Source organism: Nicotiana tabacum, chromosome 12 (assembly GCF_000715075.1).
Source record: "Nicotiana tabacum cultivar K326 chromosome 12, ASM71507v2, whole genome shotgun sequence".
Taxonomy (NCBI): domain Eukaryota; kingdom Viridiplantae; phylum Streptophyta; class Magnoliopsida; order Solanales; family Solanaceae; genus Nicotiana; species Nicotiana tabacum.
The window spans coordinates 91,043,789-91,065,266 of record NC_134091.1 but is presented as its reverse complement, the minus strand read 5'-3'; the positions used below and the strand labels follow the sequence as shown (position 1 = coordinate 91,065,266).

Here is a 21,478-nt window from a genome sequence, read left to right as displayed (position 1 = left end):
AATGTAATAGACCTAGTTGGACACGATTCAACTTGGACAGGATGCGCGAACATATATATATGTCCATCGATCAAACTAACGCGTTTGCGCGAAAGAAAAGTAAAACAAAAAAAGGAATGGTTGAAATGAGGTACGTCATGAGCCCTTGATACGATGTTAGCATATGGAGTACTATTATAAGAAGAGATTGCACGGCTGGACTGCCAGCCTCTAAGGACAAATCTGACACTAGCAGTCCGTCCAAAGCTGACAAGGCGTCCAAATTCATGACGTTTTACTTTAAAATAGTCTTTCTCTTCATTCTTCTGCTTACGTACTTCCGTTTGAAGACAATAGCATTATTTTATAAGCTGCTATACCCTACTACAGTCTATTGCCATTGTACTATAACAGAACGGCCAATCAATTAATCAAATACTATAAAATTCTTTCTTATAGCTAAATTAACCTGGTGTAATGTGAAGACCCTCTTGGGTATGGATTTAATCATTCCTAGTAGGGCCATTCTTAATGTCAGCCACACAACCAAACCTTAATTATGGGGGTTATTAATCATACTACTTAAGATAATTTAGTCCACCTAGTACAAAATCTAATTCTTGGTTAATACATATATATACATACTCTCAGAGTCCACGTAGGATGAATAATAGGTGTGCAGGTGGATGAGAAGTTTTCTTCAATTAAAAATAAATTAATACTAGCATTAAACAATTATTGAATCGCTGCCTTCCGTGCCATGCTTGGGTCACTCGAACTGCTCTTTCTCTTTCCAAGTAGCTTAAGCATTCCATGAAAGGTTACCTTCTCTTTTTTTTTTCCTGACGTATACGGCAAATTGAATTGATGTGCCTCCATATAAATTGTGAAGACCGGATCATACGGAGTTATAACAAGTAGTTGACATAAAGATAGAACACACACAACGAAAGAGAGATGGGTGTGAGGGTTGTGAATGCCATAGGAGAAATGTTGCCATGCACAACAATGGTCATAATAGAAGCTGTCGCTATTTTCTTGACGATTATGGCCAGTACCGCTATGTCCAAGTTTGGTATGAGTTCTTTTATATTCGTGGTCTGCTCTTAGCTTTATCCTTCTCATTCCGTATTCCCTCTTTTTCCACAGAAGAGACAAGTATATATTTTCACGAAATCTTGTTTTCTCTTTTTCTTTAAGATCAGGGGTGACTTAGAGGACCAGTGTTGATCTTTCTTTCTTTCTCAATAATTTTAGGACAGAAGAGCAATTATTCACGTTTCCCCTTCTTTTGCGTGTCTTCTTCCTTGGCTTAGTAGGGTTAGTACTCTCTTTCTCTTTCTCTGTGCCAAATTAGAATGCTTAGAATTAAGAAAGAACGAACATTAATTAGTATGGTCTAAAATGAACATTAATTGGTCCAAACCCTCCAATTATTTTCTGTATTCATGCATTTTGGACTTTGGAGTTTCTTAACCACCAACTTAATTAATCATATGAGATATTGATGTCACTTAATTTCCCATAGGATTGCTATACTGATTTTATTTTTGGTAAGTAAAAGATTTTATTTACCAAGTATAAGTATTTACAATCTAACAAAGTGAACCTAGCTTTCTATCATAGCTCCTGCCGGACATGAAGCCCCAGCTTGGAGTTACCTAGCTTTGCTACAATCCCTCTCCTGCTTCTTTTGTCTTCTAAACTACATCAGGATACCAATTCAGTGTATTCATGGTTCTATCCAACCTAGGAAATAGCTTGGCCCTAACGTGTATTTCTTGAATGATTAGTCGAAGGATAGAATTAGCAGATCTCTTCTTCTTCTGGAAAATAACATTGTTCCTCTCTTGCCAAATATGATAAACTGCTGCTGCTAATGACATTCTGCATATTATGCCCCTCCACTTTTATCTTTGGCCACCTTTTCTATCCACTTCAGCTCCTCCTGCCGATCTCCCTTTGTTCTCTGAATGCCTTGCCAGTTTAGAAGCTGCTCTCATATAGTTGCTGATACTTCACAGTCAAAGAATAAGTGTTGTAATGTTTTATTCTCTCTTTGACAAAGTGAGCATGTTTTGTCTGCAATAATCCCCCATCTTGCTAGCCTTTCTTTTGTAGCTAACCTATCCTGTATTGCGAGTCGTAGTATGAAAATCCACTTTGGTAGTCCTTGATTATTACACACTAGTTTCGTCCATGGCACCTTCTGAAACTCCCCTTGCATGGCTTTGTATATGTGTCTTACGGAGAATCTCTCTATCAGATTTACCTCCTCTCTTGTATATCCAGCAACCTCAAAGAAGTTTCTTGTCTTGAATATCTTTTGGATGACCCATAATGCACTCTTTGGCTCTGTATTCCATATATTGTTCTCCTTTATGTAGTATGCATGAATCCACTGGACCCACAACTTCTTCTTCTTTGTACAAATATTCCATAAGAGCTTGCAAATAACTGCTTTATTCCACAGCTCCACATTGATGAAGATTAGTACTCCTGCTACCTTTGGAGTACACAGTTTATCCCAGGCAATCAATGCCTTTTTGGTAGGTTTCGCAGCTCCTGACCATAAGAATCTCCTGCATATTGTTTCTATGAAATGAATGATTTTCTTTGGCAAAATGAATATCTGAGCCCAGAATGTTTGAATTACAACTAGAACACTCTTAATTAGCATTGCTCTTCCGGCATATGACAAAAATTTTATTGTCCAACATTGGATCCTGCTTAACATTCTATCAATTAGAGGTTCATATTGGATAGCTGATAACCTCTTGGTGCTCAATGGGACACCCAGGTATCTAAAAGGTAGTTCTCGTTTAGTGTATCCTAGCAATTTCATAATATGATGTTGAGTCATATTGTTCACTCCACCAAAGTAAATACAGCTTTTGTTAGGATTTGTAATTAGTCCTGAGGCTGTAGAAAATACTTGAAACTGTTGATGGAGTATCTTGACTGATTGTATGTACCCTATACGGAAAAGAAGTAGATCATCAGCAAATTCCAATTGCACTAAGTTGACTTTGGCACATTTTGGGTGAAATTTAAACTTCTTGTTATCCTCCAATGGCTTCAGTAGTCTACTAAGATACTCCATGGCCATCACAAATAAAAATGGAGATAGGGGATCCTTCTGCCTCAGCCCTTTCCTTGCCTCAAATGGTTTAGCTGGCTTACCATTAATTATTACAAAATAGGCAACTGTACTGATACATGCCATTATCCACTTCACAATATTTCAGGGAATCCCAACATCTTCATCACTTGTTCAATGTATACCCATTTCACAGAATCATAGGCTTTCTGCATATCTATTTTGAGCATGCATCTTGGGGATATGTTCTTCCTCCCATAGCCTTTTACCAATTCATGGCTCATAATGATGTTATCAGTGATCATTCTTCCTGGTACAAAGGCTGTTTGGCAGTTATCTATTAGGTCTGTCATAACTTCCTGTAATCTTGCTGTTAGAATTTTTGATATTATCTTGTATAGCACTGTGCAACGGGAAATATGCCTGAATTCCTTAATGTTAGTTGGGTTCTTGACTTTAGGGATCAAAGTAATAGTGGTGCAGTTAATGGCTTTGCACATTTCAGCATTTTCAAAGAACTCCATTACTGCTACAGTAACCTCATCACCCAATATATGCCATGTCTTTTTAAAGAAGTAGGAGTTATAACCATCACATACCGGTGCTTTATTATCATCAATATCTAGTATAGCTCTCTTTACTTCCTCTCTAGTAACTGGCTTGATTAGCTATAGTTATTGCTGCATGGTTAAAGTATAGCCTTTCTGCATGATCTCTGGGATAACTACTGGCATTTGTGAAGCTGCTATACTAAGTAATATTTTGTAAAAATTAAGTATTTCCTCTTCTACTTCAATAGCACTTTGAAGAATTTGCCCTACACTGTTAGTTATTCTGCCAATATAATTCTTTGCTTACCTGTTTTTCACACAAGCATGGAAGTATGACGTATTAGAATCCCCTAGTTTAAGCCACTAAATTCTTGACTTCTGCTTCAACACACTCTCCTCAACCTCCCACCATTTTTCCAGTTCAAGTTTTGCATCCTTTTCTTGTAGTATTGCCTCAGTGTCATTTCCTGGGAGTGGCATCTAAGCTTGGATACCTTCTAATTTGTTCCTTGCTACTTGAATCTTGTGCCCAATACTATTGAATTGTTGGTTGTTCAGTTGTTTTAGAGCTTCTTTTAGCTTTTTGAGCTTATTCTACACATTTAACATTGCAGTTCCCCTGTGCCTATTTCTCCAGCATTGCTTAACTGTTTCATCAAAGTCTTGGTGACTTGCCAAACAGTTGAGAAACTTGAAAGGTCGCCTACCTTCTTGATTAGTACCATCAATAGCTACACTCAAAGGACAATGATATGAGAAGCCAGGATTCATAATGATCCCCTCCATGGCAGGCCATTTCTGAATCCATTCTGCATTTACCAATATTTTATCAATTCTACTATGGATATAGTTGTTAGTACATGTGAACTTTCGCCCCACTATTTTGAGTTCATCTAATCCTGTAACCAGTATGAAGTTTTTGAAGTCTCTCGCCTCTATCTTTTGTGCTGAATTCCCCTGCACTCTATCCTCACTAGATAGTATAGTATTAAAATCCCCTATTATTAAGCTAGGGCCACTCACTCCGTCCATAGTTATCTTCAGGTCCTCCCATAGTCCCTTCCTGTCTTGTATAGTGTGCATTCCATAGACTGCACCAAAGTTGAACTTGATTCTGTGCTGATTCATGATCACATGCCCTACTATATACTGTTCATGTCTTCGGATAACCTTAAAATCCACCTGTGTTTGATCCCATACTACCCAAATTCTACCTCCTGGCGCCTCATCATAATTAGCTACCTATTGCCAGTTACTAAAAACCTTCTTCATTATTGAAACAACATTGGTTGCCTTGACTCTATTCTCTAGAACAACCATAATTACCACTTTATTCTCTTTAAAAAAATTTTTTAGTTCTTTTTGCTTATACACTTTATTCAACCCCCTAACATTCCAGGCTATGATATTCATCATGATATAGTAGTATATTCATCATGATATAGTAGTATTTTAGAGCCTCCTCCTCTGTCATTTCTACTCTGCTGACCTCTTGCCCACTGAGCTTCAGATAGTTGCACAATCTTCTGGGTTGTGTCAACTAGTGCTTTGAATACATTGCCAATGTCTACTTCATTCTCTCTTATGGATCCCATATTCTTCTTTGATGCAGACTTTCCTCTAGCAAGTTGCCATTGTTCTTCATTTCCCTGCTGGAATGGTAGCTCATCACCTTCTAATTCCAGTTGATCCAGGAGCATACCATGAGCATCAATTTTGTCTACATTAGGATCAAGCACCCTCACTATTCTCCGTTTTTGTTTTTGTTTCTGTTTAATACCTCTGTGATATCCTCCCTCCTGGTTCTACTTCTTTTGATCTCTACACGAGTGGCCTATTTGACAACATGTCTGGCAGTATTAAGGTTTCCAGTCATATTGTACCACCTGCTCGATCACCTTGCCTTTAGGGTCATATAATTTGATTGTCCCTGGTAAAGGCCTAGTGATATCCATTTCAATTAACACCCTAGCATATGAGACTCTATCAGCTACTATAGTACATGCATCAGCATACAAAGGCTTTTCCAAACCACTCCCAATTTTGCTTTAGGCCTGATTACTCTAATAGTTAAGTAGTAGCTTAGGGAATTTGATTCACAGAGGTATGGTTTTAAGCACTTCCTCATTGAAATCAAATCCTTCTGATCCATGGTCTAATTATGATTGGCCTACTACTCATAGTATACGGACCATTCAATAGCACTTCATCCCTCTCTTCACATCTATTCATCAAAATTATGAAATACCCATCGTTATGGAAGAGTGCTTTAGGTTTTTTGACCTTACTCCACTGGTTAGCTATGAAGCGCTCAATTTCCCCAATAGTTGGAGTATTTCCCACCACGTACACTACAAAAAAATAAAATTAGCTACGAACGTCGTCGCTAATCTGTCGCTAAAACACTCGTAGCTAGCAGAATTTCTTGATAATCCGTTGTTAATCTATCGCTAAATGAGATTAGTGACGGATTTTTCTGTTTAGCTACAGAATTTGTCCGTCGCTAAAACCTGATTTTTTAGTAGTGGTACAAGATTATTGCTCGATTCCACTTCTGGTTTTCCTCTGCAATGTCCTCTTCCAACAGTTGCACTACAACTTCCCCGTCCTGTAGCACCGGAGGGATGTAGGATAGATTCATACCCTTAGCTGCAAATTTGTTCTCTTGGAACAAACATGCCCATGATCTTCCCCCATTCCCAGTTTTCTCTGCTTTCTTGTCTTGCATGTTCTTCCCAGTGTCGATCTCAACATTTCTCTGTTCCTTTGGCAAGTTTGCATGTACTGTTCCATTGCTCTGTGACTTGCTCGTACTCACACCACCAATTGTGATCAGCGGTACAACTAGTCCTTTAGCTCCAGAACTCACCACAAGTGTCAGAAGAATGCCTGGGCTCACCGGTGTTGCCAATTTAGCTCGAGCACTACTCAGATCTGGCCAATTTTGGTCATTGTCACTTTCCGGATCCAGATCTTCCTCTTGCATTTTCTCTTTAGCTTTTTCAGTTTGTTTTCCTTGTTTTTGCGTGATAATGTCTGGTAATTTCCTTTCTACCACTGGTGTTTTCCTGGTGCTTTTCTTCGATCTTCCTCTTACTCCCATTTTCGGTGAGGGCGCAGGTTAGTTAGCACCTAATGTGTGCCGAGAGAAAAAAAGAATTAACGGCACTGTGGTTGTAGGGTAACAATAGCGCAGAACCTTGCATTCGCGGGACTAAGTTATATTTCTCCAATCGTAGCATGTGGAGCCGCAAACATGATACCAGCTTTTTCTTTCATTGTTTCCTTTATTCTTAGGTTCTTTTTTCTCTACTTTTTTTATTATCTTATGGCCTCTTAATTGGAAACAGACTTGAGCCTCTTGAAAACAAAATTAAGTAAGTAAATAAACCTGGGAAAGCCTGACGGGCTAGAGGGTGCGACTAGCAGTAGCTAGCAACCGTCTTTGACGCATCTATTAGCTTTAAACTTTTAGATGAGATGGTAACACACTTCAACATGCTATCAAAGCAAACAAAGGTCTTGTGTTTGAGTCTCGTCATCACATATTATCGAAAAAAAATTTTCACGTGCATAGCCATGAAAAAAAATTAGACTCATACGTAAGAGGATGTGTTGAAGATAAAATGAAATAAATAAAAATGTACGCTCTCAAACACTTCAATTTCTTACAACTAGAAGGGGAAAAATACCAGGAGTAATGGTGGAGCCATGCACATTGAAGCAAGGGGTTTCATATGATACTCCTTGCTCAAAAAATTTAATTATAGTAATACATGTATATTACAAGGCAAAAATATTAAAATGTATGGTAAATACAAGGATTAAATCCTTTTGATTTGAAGCAGAAGCTTGATATAATTTATTTTTATAAAAGATGAATTCCCTTGACGAAATCTCTAACTCCGCCAATTACGAGGAGTAGCATTAAAGAGGAAGTGATTTCTTACAATTAGAAAGGCGAGTTAGAATATATTCGTATATCTCAAGTATTCAGGAGTCCCTTTTTCGGTATCAAATTGATGGGCCATGCTTTGGAAGTGAATGGTTAATTAGATTTGAAAAATAGCAAGAAACTGATGTAATTGGTAGGGAACTGATGAAGTGAATGGACCTGTTATGAAATGTTATTTGCGAAGTACACAGTTCCTACCAATAAAAATTTAAGGAGTATATTTTCCAACCACTATCTTAGAATTGACTCACCAAAAACGTAAAAGTGTGAACACTACATCTGTGTTATTTTAACTAGTACTAAATATTTTGACTGTTTTGGAACTATATATGATTATCAATATTCTAAAGAAGAATAACTATATAATTTCAGGAAAATAAGGATCGACTGGAAAAGGCAGGGAAGTCAAGCAAGAGTAGTTGGTACCTTAATGTCAATAGTGGGGATGTTATCAATGACTTTCTACAAAGGTCCAGTGGTAAACAAGTATTCCCCATCTTTTCTTCAGCTGGCAAGACCGCATCTCCTCGTCTTCACTTCAACACATGAGAATTGCGTTCTTGGTTGTTTCTTGTTTGCAGCTGCTTCATTTGCTCTCACCATATGGAACAATATTCAGGTTTCCTTTATTATTCTTTTCTGTTCTTTTTCTTTTCGGGTTTAAGTTCAATTAACTAACGGTTAAAGAATATCTACATAGATCATTTATAAGGTAATCACAAACGAATCTCTATAACAAACATCAACGTTGTTAGGATCGGGAACCCGGATAGTGCGGAATATAGCCAAACAACAGTATAATGACAATAACAAAGACAATTGAAGTTGATAACAACGACAATTAAAGTATAGATAAAGAAGACACAAATTTAACGTGGTTCGGTCAAAGTGACCTATGTCCACAAGCGGAGAGGAGCAATTTACTATAAGAATAAGAGTACAAAAAAGAGTACAAAATTAGAGTAAACACGCTAATTAATCCCAAATACCCTAAGAGAATAACCTCACAAGATCACTCCAAAGAAAGGGTTCACACAAGTGCTTCCCAACACTTAACTCTCATACAAAACAATCTTAATAAAAGAAGAAAGGAAGAAACAAGAAAGGAAGACTCAAGTCTTGTTGGTGTGTATAAAATGAACTAATGGCCTTCCCTTTTATAGGCAAAAAAGTCTTGACCTCTTAGGTATAAAAGAAGAGATACAACTTGTGCAAATGATGTCCAACACACAATGCAATATTTTTGGGTCCAAAGAATATTGTCAACAAAGTCTACACTTTGCAAAGATGCTATTGCTTATGTGAGATGGACTCCATTTGACAAAATAATGGCCATATTACAAACGTACTAATAACTTAGCTAGTAAAAATGATCGTAGTAACTAACTAGATATAACATGAAGTGTAAATAACTTAAATCCTTTTCTTTTCCTCTTCGTTTTCTCTCTCAAACAGAACGTTTACATTGACTGAAATTGTGTTTTTTCAGGCGGGAAGTAGCAAGAAGCGCCCACATGTGATGAAAATAACGTGCCTTTATACCTTGTTTGGGACGATCCAATCTGCAGTATTTAATTTGTTTTAATTATGGAAAGAGATCTCAGTGCATGGAGACTTAAGCTCAACTTTGAACTTCTTGTCATTGTTTAACTGTATGCTCTGTTCCTGAAGCTGTTCTTTCAATTTCTTCAACTCCGCCGGTGCCATACAATACGGTGGAATAGAAATGGGCTGAGTTCCCAGCACCAAATAAATACCAAAGTCAATATCCATGTCAGGCAGTATTCCAGGCAGGTCTGCAGGAAATACATCCGAAAAATCACGTACCACCGGAATAGAATCAATGATAGGAGTCTTGCACTAACATCCCTCACAAAATCCAAATAAGATAGGCAACCCTTCTCAACCATGCACCGAGCCTTCAAATATGAAATCACCCTACTTGGTACATAATCTACAGAACCGCTCCACTCAACCCTCGGAATTCCCGGCATAGTCAACATCACCGTCTTAGCGTGACAATCTAGAAAAGTATGACATGGAGATAACCAATCCATACACAATATCACATCAAAGTCGACCATACTAAGTAGTAAAAGGTCCACTTGGGTCTCCAGACCCCCAATAGTCACCACACATGACCAATATACGCAGTCCAGAATAATAGTATCGCCCACAGGAGTAGATACATGTACAGATGAAACTAAAGACTCACAGGGCATATCCAGAAAATGGGCGAAATACGAGGAAACATATGAATACGTGGAACTAGGGTCAAATAATACTGAGGCATCTCTGTGACAAACTGAGAAAATACCTGTAATCACAGCATCTGAAGAAATAGCATCTGGTCTGGCAGGGAGGGCATAGAAACGGGCCTGACCACCCCCTGACCTACCTCTCCCTCTAGGGCGACCCCTAGCTGACTGACCTCCACCCCGAGCTGACTGGGCGGGTGGTAAGGTAACTGGTGCTGTAGTCGGAGGCTGACTCCTCTGTTGAGATAGACCTCCATAACGACGAGGACACTGCCTCCACATATGCCCAAGCTCCCCACACTCAAAACAACTTCATGATGCTGGCGGCGGAAACTGAAGGGAACCCATAGCACCAGGATAACTGGTAGAAGAAACTGGCATGGAAAAGCCCTGAACAGGTGGAGCACGGGATGAACTCTGAGCTGGAAGGGCACTAAGTGATGAGTGGCCCTGATGAGAACTGTGAGAACCATGGCCAGATAATGCACCAGATAATGCATCATGGTGAAATGGTCGAGTTGATTGAGCCTGTCTAAAATGACGACTTCTACCGTGCTGGAACTGACCCCAAAAGGAGCACCGATGAATCCACCCTGACCACGAGGCCCCTTGGCCTCCCTCTCAACCCTCTCCTGACCACGAACCATCTCAATCTACCGAGCAATGTCAACAACCTCATCAAAGGTAGCACCCGCAACCCGCTCCCTGGTCATGAGCAACTGTAGCTGATAGGTGAGGCTATAAATAAACCTCATGATCCTCTCTCTGTCCGTGGGAACCAACCAGATAGCATGATAGGCCAACTCGGAGAATCGCATCTCATACTGTGTCACAGACATATCACCCTGTCGAAGCTGCTCAAACTGTCTGTGCAACCCCTCTTTGTGGGATCGAGGCACGAACTTCTCCAAAAAGACCACGGAGAACTGCTGCCAAGTAAGGGGTGTTGCGCCAACAGGCCTACGCCTCTCGTATGTCTCCCACCATCTGAGCGGAGCCCCAGAAAAGTGAAAGGTAGTGAATGAGACCCCACAAGTCTCCAAAATACCAGCAGTACGAAGTATCCTCTGACACCTGTCCAAAAAGTCCTGAGCATCCTCTCTCTCTATGCCACTGAAAGGTGGTGGCTGGAGTCTCCCAAACCTCTCCAACCTACGCTGATCATCCTCAGGCATAGCAGGAAACACATAATCCTGAGAAACTACAACTGGCTGGGCTGGTGGTGCATCCGGTGTTTGAAGTCCCTGAATAACCTGCTCGGGTGTGTGAGCGACGGGAGTCTGAGTGCCTCCCCTGGCCTGAGAAGTGGCTGCGACCGTCGAAATAGAGACCTCCTGAGCAAGGCCAGTGCACGCTGTCAGAATCTGAGCTAGGGCCTCCTGAAGGCCTGGAATCACAATAGGCACAGCTGGTGCCTGAGCTGGTGCATCAACAACTGGAACCTGGTCCTGATCTGGGACAACCGGTGGATCTGCAGGTACTGCCCCAGCTGATGTACGGGCTGCACCTCTGCCCCTACCATGGCCTCTACCGCGGCCTCGGCCTCTCGCTGCCCTGGCTGGTGGTACTAGTGGCTGGCCTTCCAGACCGGTAGCACGAGTCCTCATTATCTGTGAGAGAATGAAACAACAGATGTTTAGTTACTAGAATCAACAGATTCGCACGACAAGAATTCAAGAATGTAGAGTTTCCTAAAGGTTCTGCAGCCTCCCGAAGATAAGTACATACGTCTCTGTACCGATCCGCAAGACTCTACTAAACCCGCTCATGACTCGTGAGACCTATGTAACCTAGGGTCTGATACTAATCTGTCGCGACCCAAACTAACCCCTGTCATGATGGCGCCTATCGTGGAACTAGGCAAGCCGACTCATTTCCAAAACAAACCGATATTTTCATTTCAAATATAATTCCAATGTTATTTAACAAAAAACATTCGTAAAGGAGTTCCAATCAAACAAAAGTGCGGAAGGAAAAGCCCAACATCGGGGTGTCACTAATCATGAGCATCTACTATAATCTGTCTAACAATATCAAGGCTCGCTCACCCTGGAAAATAGCTAAATACAACTAGAGGAAGATAAGAGGGAGAAGAGCAGGGGCTGCGATCGCCAAAAGCTACCTTGCTATCTCCAAGAAAAATCTGCAACCAGAACAATCAATAACCGCTACCGTGTCCACCTACACCTGAATCTGCACACAAGGTATGGAGAGTAACGTGAGTACGCCAACTCAGTAAGTAACAACAATAACTAAAGACTGAGCAGTTGTGACGAGCAATAAAGCATATAACATTCATATCAGGAAATCTCAGTAAAATACCACATGCTTTTAAAATCAGGATTTGAATCAAAATATCTCATTTAAACCCAGTTCCAGTAAAAAATCATTTAAAGATATTTTTCAATAGTTTTCAGACAGAGGAAAAAAGCAAAGGTGAGCAAAAATGATGAAATCATAAACAGCCCCTCGGGCAAAACATCACTCATATACAGCCCCTCGGGCAATCCTCACAGTCACTCATGCCACTCGGGCATACCTCACAATCACTCTTGCCACTCGGGCATACATAACAATCACTCATGCCTCCCAGTCACTCGGCACTCGCACTTAGTAGGTACCTGCGCTCACTAGGGGTGTGTACAAACTCCGGAGGGGCTCCTTCAGCCCAAGTGCTATAATCTGCGCGGACAACTCATGTGCTGCACGGACAACTCACGTGCTATAATAATAAAGTATGCTGCAGGCGGGCAGACCCGATCCACACTCATCCTCACAATCAGGCCCTCGGTATCACTCAGTCATAAACATCTCAAGCCACTCGGGCATTTCAGTAAAACAGGGCATTCGGCCCAAAGTATCTATATGCATCAAAATGAGTTATGCGGTAAAAATGAGTTATACGGTAAAAAAGTATAAACATGACTTAGTATAGATTTTCAATCAAAAACAATGAGAGGATAGTAAGAAATAGCCCCTAAGGGTCCAAACAGCACTGGCGCAAAGCCCAAACATGGCATTCAGCCCAATTTACAGAAACTCTTTCTAAAACATATAAGTATCATATAGTTTCAACAAAGTATGCAACTTTAAAGTTGGTACGGGATAAACCAAGTCACAATCCCCAAGAGTGCACGCCCGACATGACCTAAAAATAGTAGAATGATACAAAATCCAGTGTTTCATACCCTCAGGACTAGATTTACAATCGTTACTTACCTCAAACCGGTCAAATCTCTACCACGCAATGCTCTTTCCTCTGGACTCACCCTCCAAATGCTCCGAATCTATTCACAATCAGTACAATACCATCAATACGCGCTAATGAAATGAATTCCACAAGAAAAGGTACAAAATTAGAATAAAACCCAAAATTGGCTCAAACCTGGCCCCAAGGCCCACGTCTCGAATCCGACAAAATTCACAAAACTAGAAAGCTCATTCACTCACGAACCTAACCATACCAAATTCATCAAAATCCGACATCGTTTGGTCCTTCAAATCCTTAAATTACTCTCCAAAAATTCCAAGCCCTAACCCCTCATTTTTACTAATTACAATGATTAAACAACGAAAAATCACCATATATACGAGTATTAGGGCTCAAGAAACTTACCTCACTGATAGCCCTTGAATCACCCTTCAAATATCACTCCAAAAGCTCCAAAAAGCGACTTGAAAATGGTGGAAATGAATCAAATTCGTGAAGGGTTCTATTTATGGTTTCTGCCCAGGTTTTTCGCACTTGCGGAAACTTTCACGCTTCTGCGCCACCGCACCTGCGGAAAAATCCATCGCAGGTGCGGAACTCACTTAGGAGCCCAGGTTCCTCATCTGCGGCCCAAAACCTCGCGCCTGCGAAGGCGCACCTGCGCGTTTCCTCCTCTTCTGCGAAGCCTGCCCAACATCCCCCTTTCTGCATCTGCGCCCCAAGTTTCGCACCTGCGGGCTCGCAGATGTGACCTCCAACTCGCACCTGCGCAACCTGCCTAGCCTAGTATTGCCCGCACCTGCGCACTCCCCGCGCGCACCAGTGGCCTCGCACCTGCGACTCTTTCTTCCGCAGGTGCAAAAATAGCAGTAGCAGCAGCTTCAGCTGCATTTTCCAACTTCGACAAATCCGTTAACCACCCGGAATCACCCTGAAGCCCTCGAGAACCTCAACCAAAAATACCAACAAGTCATATATCAACATACCAACTTAGTCGAACCTTAGAATCACTCAAAACAACATCAAATCATCAAATTAACCTCGGATTGAAGCCTAAGAACTTCTAAATTTCCAAATTTGGCAACCGATGCCGAAACCAACCAAACCACATCCGAATGACCTCAAATTTTGCACACACATCACAAATGACACTAAAAACCTACTCCAACTTCCAGAATTTCATTCCGACCCCGATATCAAATTTTTCACTGCCGACCGAAATCACCAAATTTTTAATTTCGCCAATTCAAGCCTAATTCTACCAAGGACCTCAAAATCATATTCCGGATGCACTCCTAAGTCCAAAATCACCTAACGGAGCTAACAGAACCATCAGAATTCAAATCCGAGATCGTTCACACATAGGTCAACATCCAATTGACTTTTTTAACTTAAGTTTCTACTTAAGAGACTACGTGTCTGAATTCACTCTGAAACCGCTCCGGTCCTAAACCAACTAAATTGATATAACATAATATAGCTGAATAAAACAAAAATAAGTAAAAATGAGGAAAACGGGGCTATTACTCTCGAAACGACCGGCCGGGTCGTTACACTAACCTTGTGTGGGGGAACTCTCCTTAGGATTTGGTGCTGCTTTTGATATATGAGCGTCGTGTACGTAAGGTGACGAGTGCGTACATGGGCTATTGTTGTAAAAAAATCTATTTTCATTAACTAAAATATTTATCTTCCTTTAACTGAACTACACTTGCATATGAATTTATCTTGTTTAGTCTAGAATAGCATGTCTAGGTGTCTTAATTGCTTATGTGAACTATGTGCAGCATGCTTAGTGAATTTCCTGCTTCTTGACTGGTACTTAGTCTAAATCATAAGATTTTGTGATGTAGTTGTATTTCTATTGTTTGCACTTCATTTTTACTTTGGGACTACGGAACGGTATTCCGATAGATCCCCCTACTCTGCATATTTACTTTGGGACTACGGAATGGTATTCCGGTAGATCCCCCTACTCTACATGTTTACTTTGGGACTACGGAACAGTATTCCGGTAGATCCCCCTGCTCTGCATAGTTACTTTGGGACTACGGAACGGTATTCCGGTAGATCCCCTGTTGTTATTTCTGTGTACTGAGCTGTTGACTTGCTATGATTTCATTCTTGTTAAATTTCAGTACTTAGTTTTACTGAAATATTTCATTTTTGTCTTAGTTTATTATATATATACCATCTATATTGTCTTTATTATATATATATTTACCAGTAGGGCCTTGACCTGACCTCGTCACTACTCGACCGAGGTTAGTCTTGGCACTTACTGGGTACCGATTGTGGTGTACTCATGCTACTTTTCTGCACATGTTTTTCATGTGAAGATCCAGGTACTCCTTATCAGCCACACTATCACTGAGTCGGGACAACTTTGGAGAGTTCAAGGTATATATGTCGCGTCCATTGCCCTCGGAGTCCCCTTCTACTCTTCCCCATGTCCATTATCTTCTGTATTTTCTTTTGATAGACTCTGATGTTTAGAGACACTAGATTTTACTTCTGTAGTTTGTGACTTACGATATTTCGGGTTTTGGGAGAGTTATGTACATTTCAAGAGTGATCGTGGTATATGCCGAGCGGCATCTTAATTTCATATTTTGAATCTACCTGTAAATTGCTAGTTTTAATGTTTTCGTTCCATTTCCGCAAAAGTGATAGGCTTACCTAGTCGTAGAAACTAGGTGCCATCACGACGTTTCAAGGAGGGAGAACTTGGGTAGTGACAGTTGGAAAGTATCGTGAGGGTTGGAAGGTTTCGTCGAAGAAAATAAGTTTCATCGAAAGTCGACAAGTTAGGAATGTTATAACTCATACTTGTGGGGTGAGACTAGGGTGATTAATATGATAAGAAGGTAATATTATTAGGTATATTAGTTGTATGATAGTCGTGTGTTTAGTTTTAAGGTCAAGCAAGTTGTGAAACGCAAGTTGACGAAAGTCGTTACAAGCTACGTTCATAAATTTAAATGATATTTAGGTCAAATGTCACTGCGTTTTTCCCTCAATGTAGTTGGATTTAAGGGTCATCCACCTACCAAATTGAAGATGTACGAGTCTAGTTTCCAACTCATTAAATCTTTTGTCGATACGACATCAGAGTAGAGAGGTATTTGCATTTTCGTGAGACTGCGCAAGCAGCTCCCTATGGGACCCACTTAGGCGGTTGAAATATCTTTATATATATGTGACATCTACAGCCCGTTTTCACTCATTCGTTTTCAATTTCTTCAGACCCTAGACACCTAAAAACCTTCTCTCAAAGTTCTCTTAGGATCCAAGAGCCAAACAAAGGACAAACAATACAAATCAAGTATCAGGAATCCCGTGGCGCTAGTAAGTTTCTTGTTCTACTTGTGGTTGGTGATTTTTGTGTGGTTCCAGCTCATGTTGGGGGGTTGTTTAAATTGGTTTATGTTCTATAAAATACTCTTCCAATGTTTTCATATCAACCCTTGGTGATTTCAAGTCTTCCAAAGTGATTCTGATGCCGACAAACCCGAATTTATTGCTAGTTTCGCTTCCTTTTTATTGTGTCTGCATTGGAAAGATACTTCGTGGTGAAGTAAGCTAAAATTGGAGTTTTTCTATTTGTTTAAAGTTAAGGAAAATCTTAATCAACATGTATTTAATCTCATCCAAGTTGCGGCTAAGTCGTCGAAGCTAGAACTTGTGAGATATTTATTGAAAGGCTTGTTAGTAATATTGTTGATTGGTAGACTATTTTGGGAGGCTTAATATGATTATTATTGACGTTGTTTGGGCTGTTTGGTGATTGTTGTAACTTGTGGGAAGTCATACAAATAGGGGAGGTGCTGTTCGTTTCACCGTAAAATAGGTTGCGGTCAATATATAATAGTTACGATGCTTAAACGATAACGATAGTATCAATTCTCTTATAGTAGTCTAAGGAGACGTGAAATTTTCATAGATTGAGGTAGGGAAGTATATCCAAGGTATGTGAAGCTATCCCTTTCCTTATTTTTCATGACTCTGATTGTACATAATTTAACGAATGAGCTTCCTAAGATACCACAGTCTTAGAAGCTAGCAGTACTTATATTGTTTGATGTTGATGTTACTTCTCTTATTCTTATGTTATCAATGTTGTTGGTATTTCCTGATTCTTATAAGATTCAAGATGAAGAGTTAGCCGTAATAACGTATACAGAGGTTACATACCTTTTGTTACTCCGAAAGATTCATAATGTGATTTCCATGAGTCTGACATGCATTATATATATGTACTTATTTTACTCTATTGAGTTGCGCTATAGTCGGACGGGTATGATGCCTATTGTACAACCACTGATCAGTTGGATTTTATCGAGATCCACATGGTCGGGTACGATTCTACCGAGCCTTATGATGGTCGGGTACGATTCTACCGAGCCTTATGATGGTCGGGTACGTTCTTACCGAGTCCACTTCGAGGCCGGGTACGATATGCTGATGATGATGCCCATAGAGGCGTATGCTCTTAAAAGTGTGTATGTGTATGTGTGCGTGTGTGTGTGTATTCATTAGAGATTACAATCTGGAGCAAAACGAAGATAATGTATTGGCAAGAATGTTAGAGCATAAAGAAGTTATCATATCTGTTGGTTCCCCAAGTACACGCAAGTATACGTGGCTGTCAAGTAATAAAGTGACTCGAAAGTCAGATGTCGAACCCACAGAGACTTAGATTAACCGTTAACTAAGCAAACTAAAATCAATTTACTATCCAAGATGATCTAAAGTTTAACTTTACTATTACAACTACTATTGTGAAATTTAAACACGTAACCAAGGGAGATATAAGTTCCAGGGTTGTGGTCGGTTTATCAATCCTATTGAGTTCGTAATTACACCTGTTAATCCAAATTATCTATGATTGATAGTTGACCGGATCGTTTATATAAATAGCATGTTCCCACAATACTATTAGTCTATCCATAATATATCAACCCTATATTCATATGGTCTTGAATCTATCATGAACGAATATAATACGGTATTCAACAAAGCAAGATTGTTAGGTATATTCCTATCCTAAACGCAAAATCTTTCCCCGAGCCACGGGTTCAGAAATAATCTCTCTCTCATTCTACTCTAATCTAAACACGGATTTCTCAAGCATAGCATAGATAGTAAATAGAACTCAACTGCTGGCCAAACAATTAAGCAATTATGCACAGAATTACAGAAACAACCAAAGATGATAATTCGAATTAACGGTAATATAATTATTACACTTCAATATTCATGACAACCACAACCCTAGAACGTGAAGTTTAGCTCCATATAGACATGGTAGCAAAACAACAAATCATCAAGAAAAAATAAAGATTACTAAGTTTGATGGAAGAAAGATGGAATCTGATGAATTCCGGCCTCCACAGCGGCTCCGTGCTCTCCCTAGGTCTCAAGTCTGATCAAAGCTGGTCCCCCCTCCAATTCCCCTAAAAGTGGTGTTTAATGACTATTTATATGTGCAGGGAAAAGGTCTAGACGAAATAATCAAGTCCAAAACCAAAAAGTAGACAAAATAGGCTTTAAAACCCGAAACACGCAAACACCTCGCGACAGACTGTGCGACGCAAGCTCAAAAGCTCGCTCCATCTCGTTGTATGTTGTGCAACACAAGGCAGAACGCCGGGAAATTTGCTTGCCTCGCCTGCTGGCTTCGAATCAAATTTTTGCTGCCTAACTTTTTCTTTCTTTCACGTTTTTGTTTTCTCTTTTCAATTGTTCTTTTAGCTTCTTTTTGTCTTCTTTTGTTTTGTTACACTTTAATCTACATATCCACTAATCAAATAATAATAACTCTATTCATGTAGTATATAAAATAAATATAAAATCTCTACTTTGCTCCCAATTTCGTCTTCAACGTACCTACACATAAAATAAACTCAATTAAGCACAAATATAGTATAATTTAGCATTAAAGAATCTAAATGTAAGGTAAGTAATGCACTAAAAATATGGACTTATAGCCAAACATCACTACCCCACACTTAAACGTTGCTCGTCCTCGAGTTAACCAACAATTCACACTATCCTTGAGCACTTTGTTTTTACACAACTGAGGCACACTACACCAATGACCATGGTTTATAGTAAAAATTAAACTTTAGCATGTGCAATCACATACACTTTCCTTTTCTTATGCCATACTTCACTAATATTCACAACAAAAGACAACATGCTCCTAACAATCCTAGCCTCAAAAACCAACTCAATGTCACAATGCACTCATGGTTTGAATACCCAACATCATAGAGAGAAGTCTAATAACATTACCAATCCCTTGTGAAACTATGTGCCCTTACAATAAGAACAAGAGAGTAAGTTGAAACCATACATTCAAATAAAATGCTCAAATATATTTTAAGGACTCATATATATCAAAGAAAATCTCTCACTCTCACAAAAAAAGTCACATGCATGCAATCGGCACCATAGGCTTGCCCTTAATGTAAATCTCTACTAATGTAAGCTCACTCGATCTAAGATCAATTCGGACTTTTTCAAGGTTGTAATGTGGGCCAAGGGACGGGTATGATATATTTAGTAATAGTGGTTCACCCTCCTAAGCACTTTAACACATCATATAATAAACTTAAGCGCATATTTCCTCAATTCAACTTCTACTTCACAAACAATATCACCCCAACAATATTTCCTTTTCTTTAAGCATTATCGTCATTTTACACTCCACTAGCGAAAACAAGATATTTATTCATCTACTATTTTTTTCTTTTCTCTTTTTTAGATTTTTCTTCTTCAATTTTCGCTAGTGGTGTATTATTTTACAAAACAAGTGCACATTTTCTTCCTTTCACTAGTTCCACTCAAAAGCCACCCCACACTTAGTCCCTTGTTACTCCTTTTAGCGCTCATCTCACAATTAAAGTGCTTTAAGAGGTAAAAGGATCAAAACAATATCATTTTAGAACAAAAGAGGTTTAGGTTTGTAATGTGGGTGCCAAATAAAAGTCTATAAGCTCAAAATGGTTAACTAGGGATATATTTTATTTGTGATAAGCATTAAACTCAAAAAGAACAAAGATAGCCTAAAATTATTTTTCAAACCGAGTATCACCTAAAATTTTGCTTCGACTCACATACCGGGCAAGTTCTAGACACAAGCACAATAACATGGACTATACAAAAATCTCACCACACATGGCACATGACTTACTAAGGATGGTTTCATTCCGACTTTCAAACTAATGCAAGTATTCATGGAGCTACGAGATGTTAAGCATTAAGCACAAAGTGAACATAAGTCAAGAAAATGAGACACAAGCATCACAAAACATGCTATCTAAATAACCAAGGCATCATAAGAACTTTTAGCATATGGGGAAGATACTACGCATGCCAAAGCCTAAATATGTTACTATCAAACAAGTCAAGGGCGCCTAGGAATCTCATCTTTATTCCTCCATTTATTCCCTAATTTCTAATCTACTCTAAAAATAAAAAAATAAAAGGAAAAACTACTACCCGGTTCAAACTACATCCTATGGAAAAGAACCGAGGCACAAAGAAAAACCACAGAGGATTATTACTACCTAAAGAAACCTAAAAGACATATTTTTGGATTTTTGTTTAGACTTTAATCCTTCAAGAAAAATATCTAGGAGATCCATCGTCGGGAAAAGTCCAATTTTTCTACCTTTTTTGATTTTGTTTTTTTGATTTTTTTTCCACATTTAAAAAATATAAATTAAGCTACTAAAATACTACACAACTACGAAAAATAAAAATAAGAAGCTAAAATCAAAATAAGAAGTTAACATTTTCTAACATACTACTACTAATTATCCAGAGGAATTCTTCCACCTCACACTTAAAGGAGTGCAGAGTTTCCAATGCACAAATAAAGTAAAATAATAACGAGGATGGACAAGAAACTCCCTGAAAGGCCAAAGGCCGAAGCAATAGCGGCTCACGGGTACTCAGAATTCCCTAGGCATGGTCCTTTGTGTGGTCACCCCACACTTAGTTCTCACTATCTAGCTCACTTTTGCACTCTTCCAATGGTTTTGCCTCCTATGCTTATAATCCTACAAAACAAGAGCAGACACTATAACAATAATAAGATAAAAATAAAAATAAAAGAAAGCAGTAAAGTTGGGTTGCCTCCCAACAAGCGTCTGATTTAACGTCGTGGCACGACTTGTAGCACTTTTTGTCTCCATCTCGAACTTATTTATTGAGCCCCCAGTAGGGCATCCAGTCTATGGCTATGCTCTTTCATTGGGGCTACAAAGAAAACTAGGCCAAGCAATAAATTGTCCACTTTACACTTCTTGGCCTTTAGATGAGGAATGTAATTTTTACTTTTTGGCATAACGAATTCAAGAATGTAAGCACCTTGTTCCTCGTCCATTAGATCCTCCAAAGGCTCAGATGACTCGA

General features: G+C 39.4%; 1 pseudogene; it reads left to right on the top strand.

Annotated features, from left to right (window-relative positions):
* The first annotated feature begins 704 nt into the window (after window positions 1-704).
* LOC107814044 (WAT1-related protein At1g70260-like) lies at window positions 705-20,910 on the top strand (annotated as a pseudogene).
* Window positions 20,911-21,478: the final 568 nt, after the last annotated feature.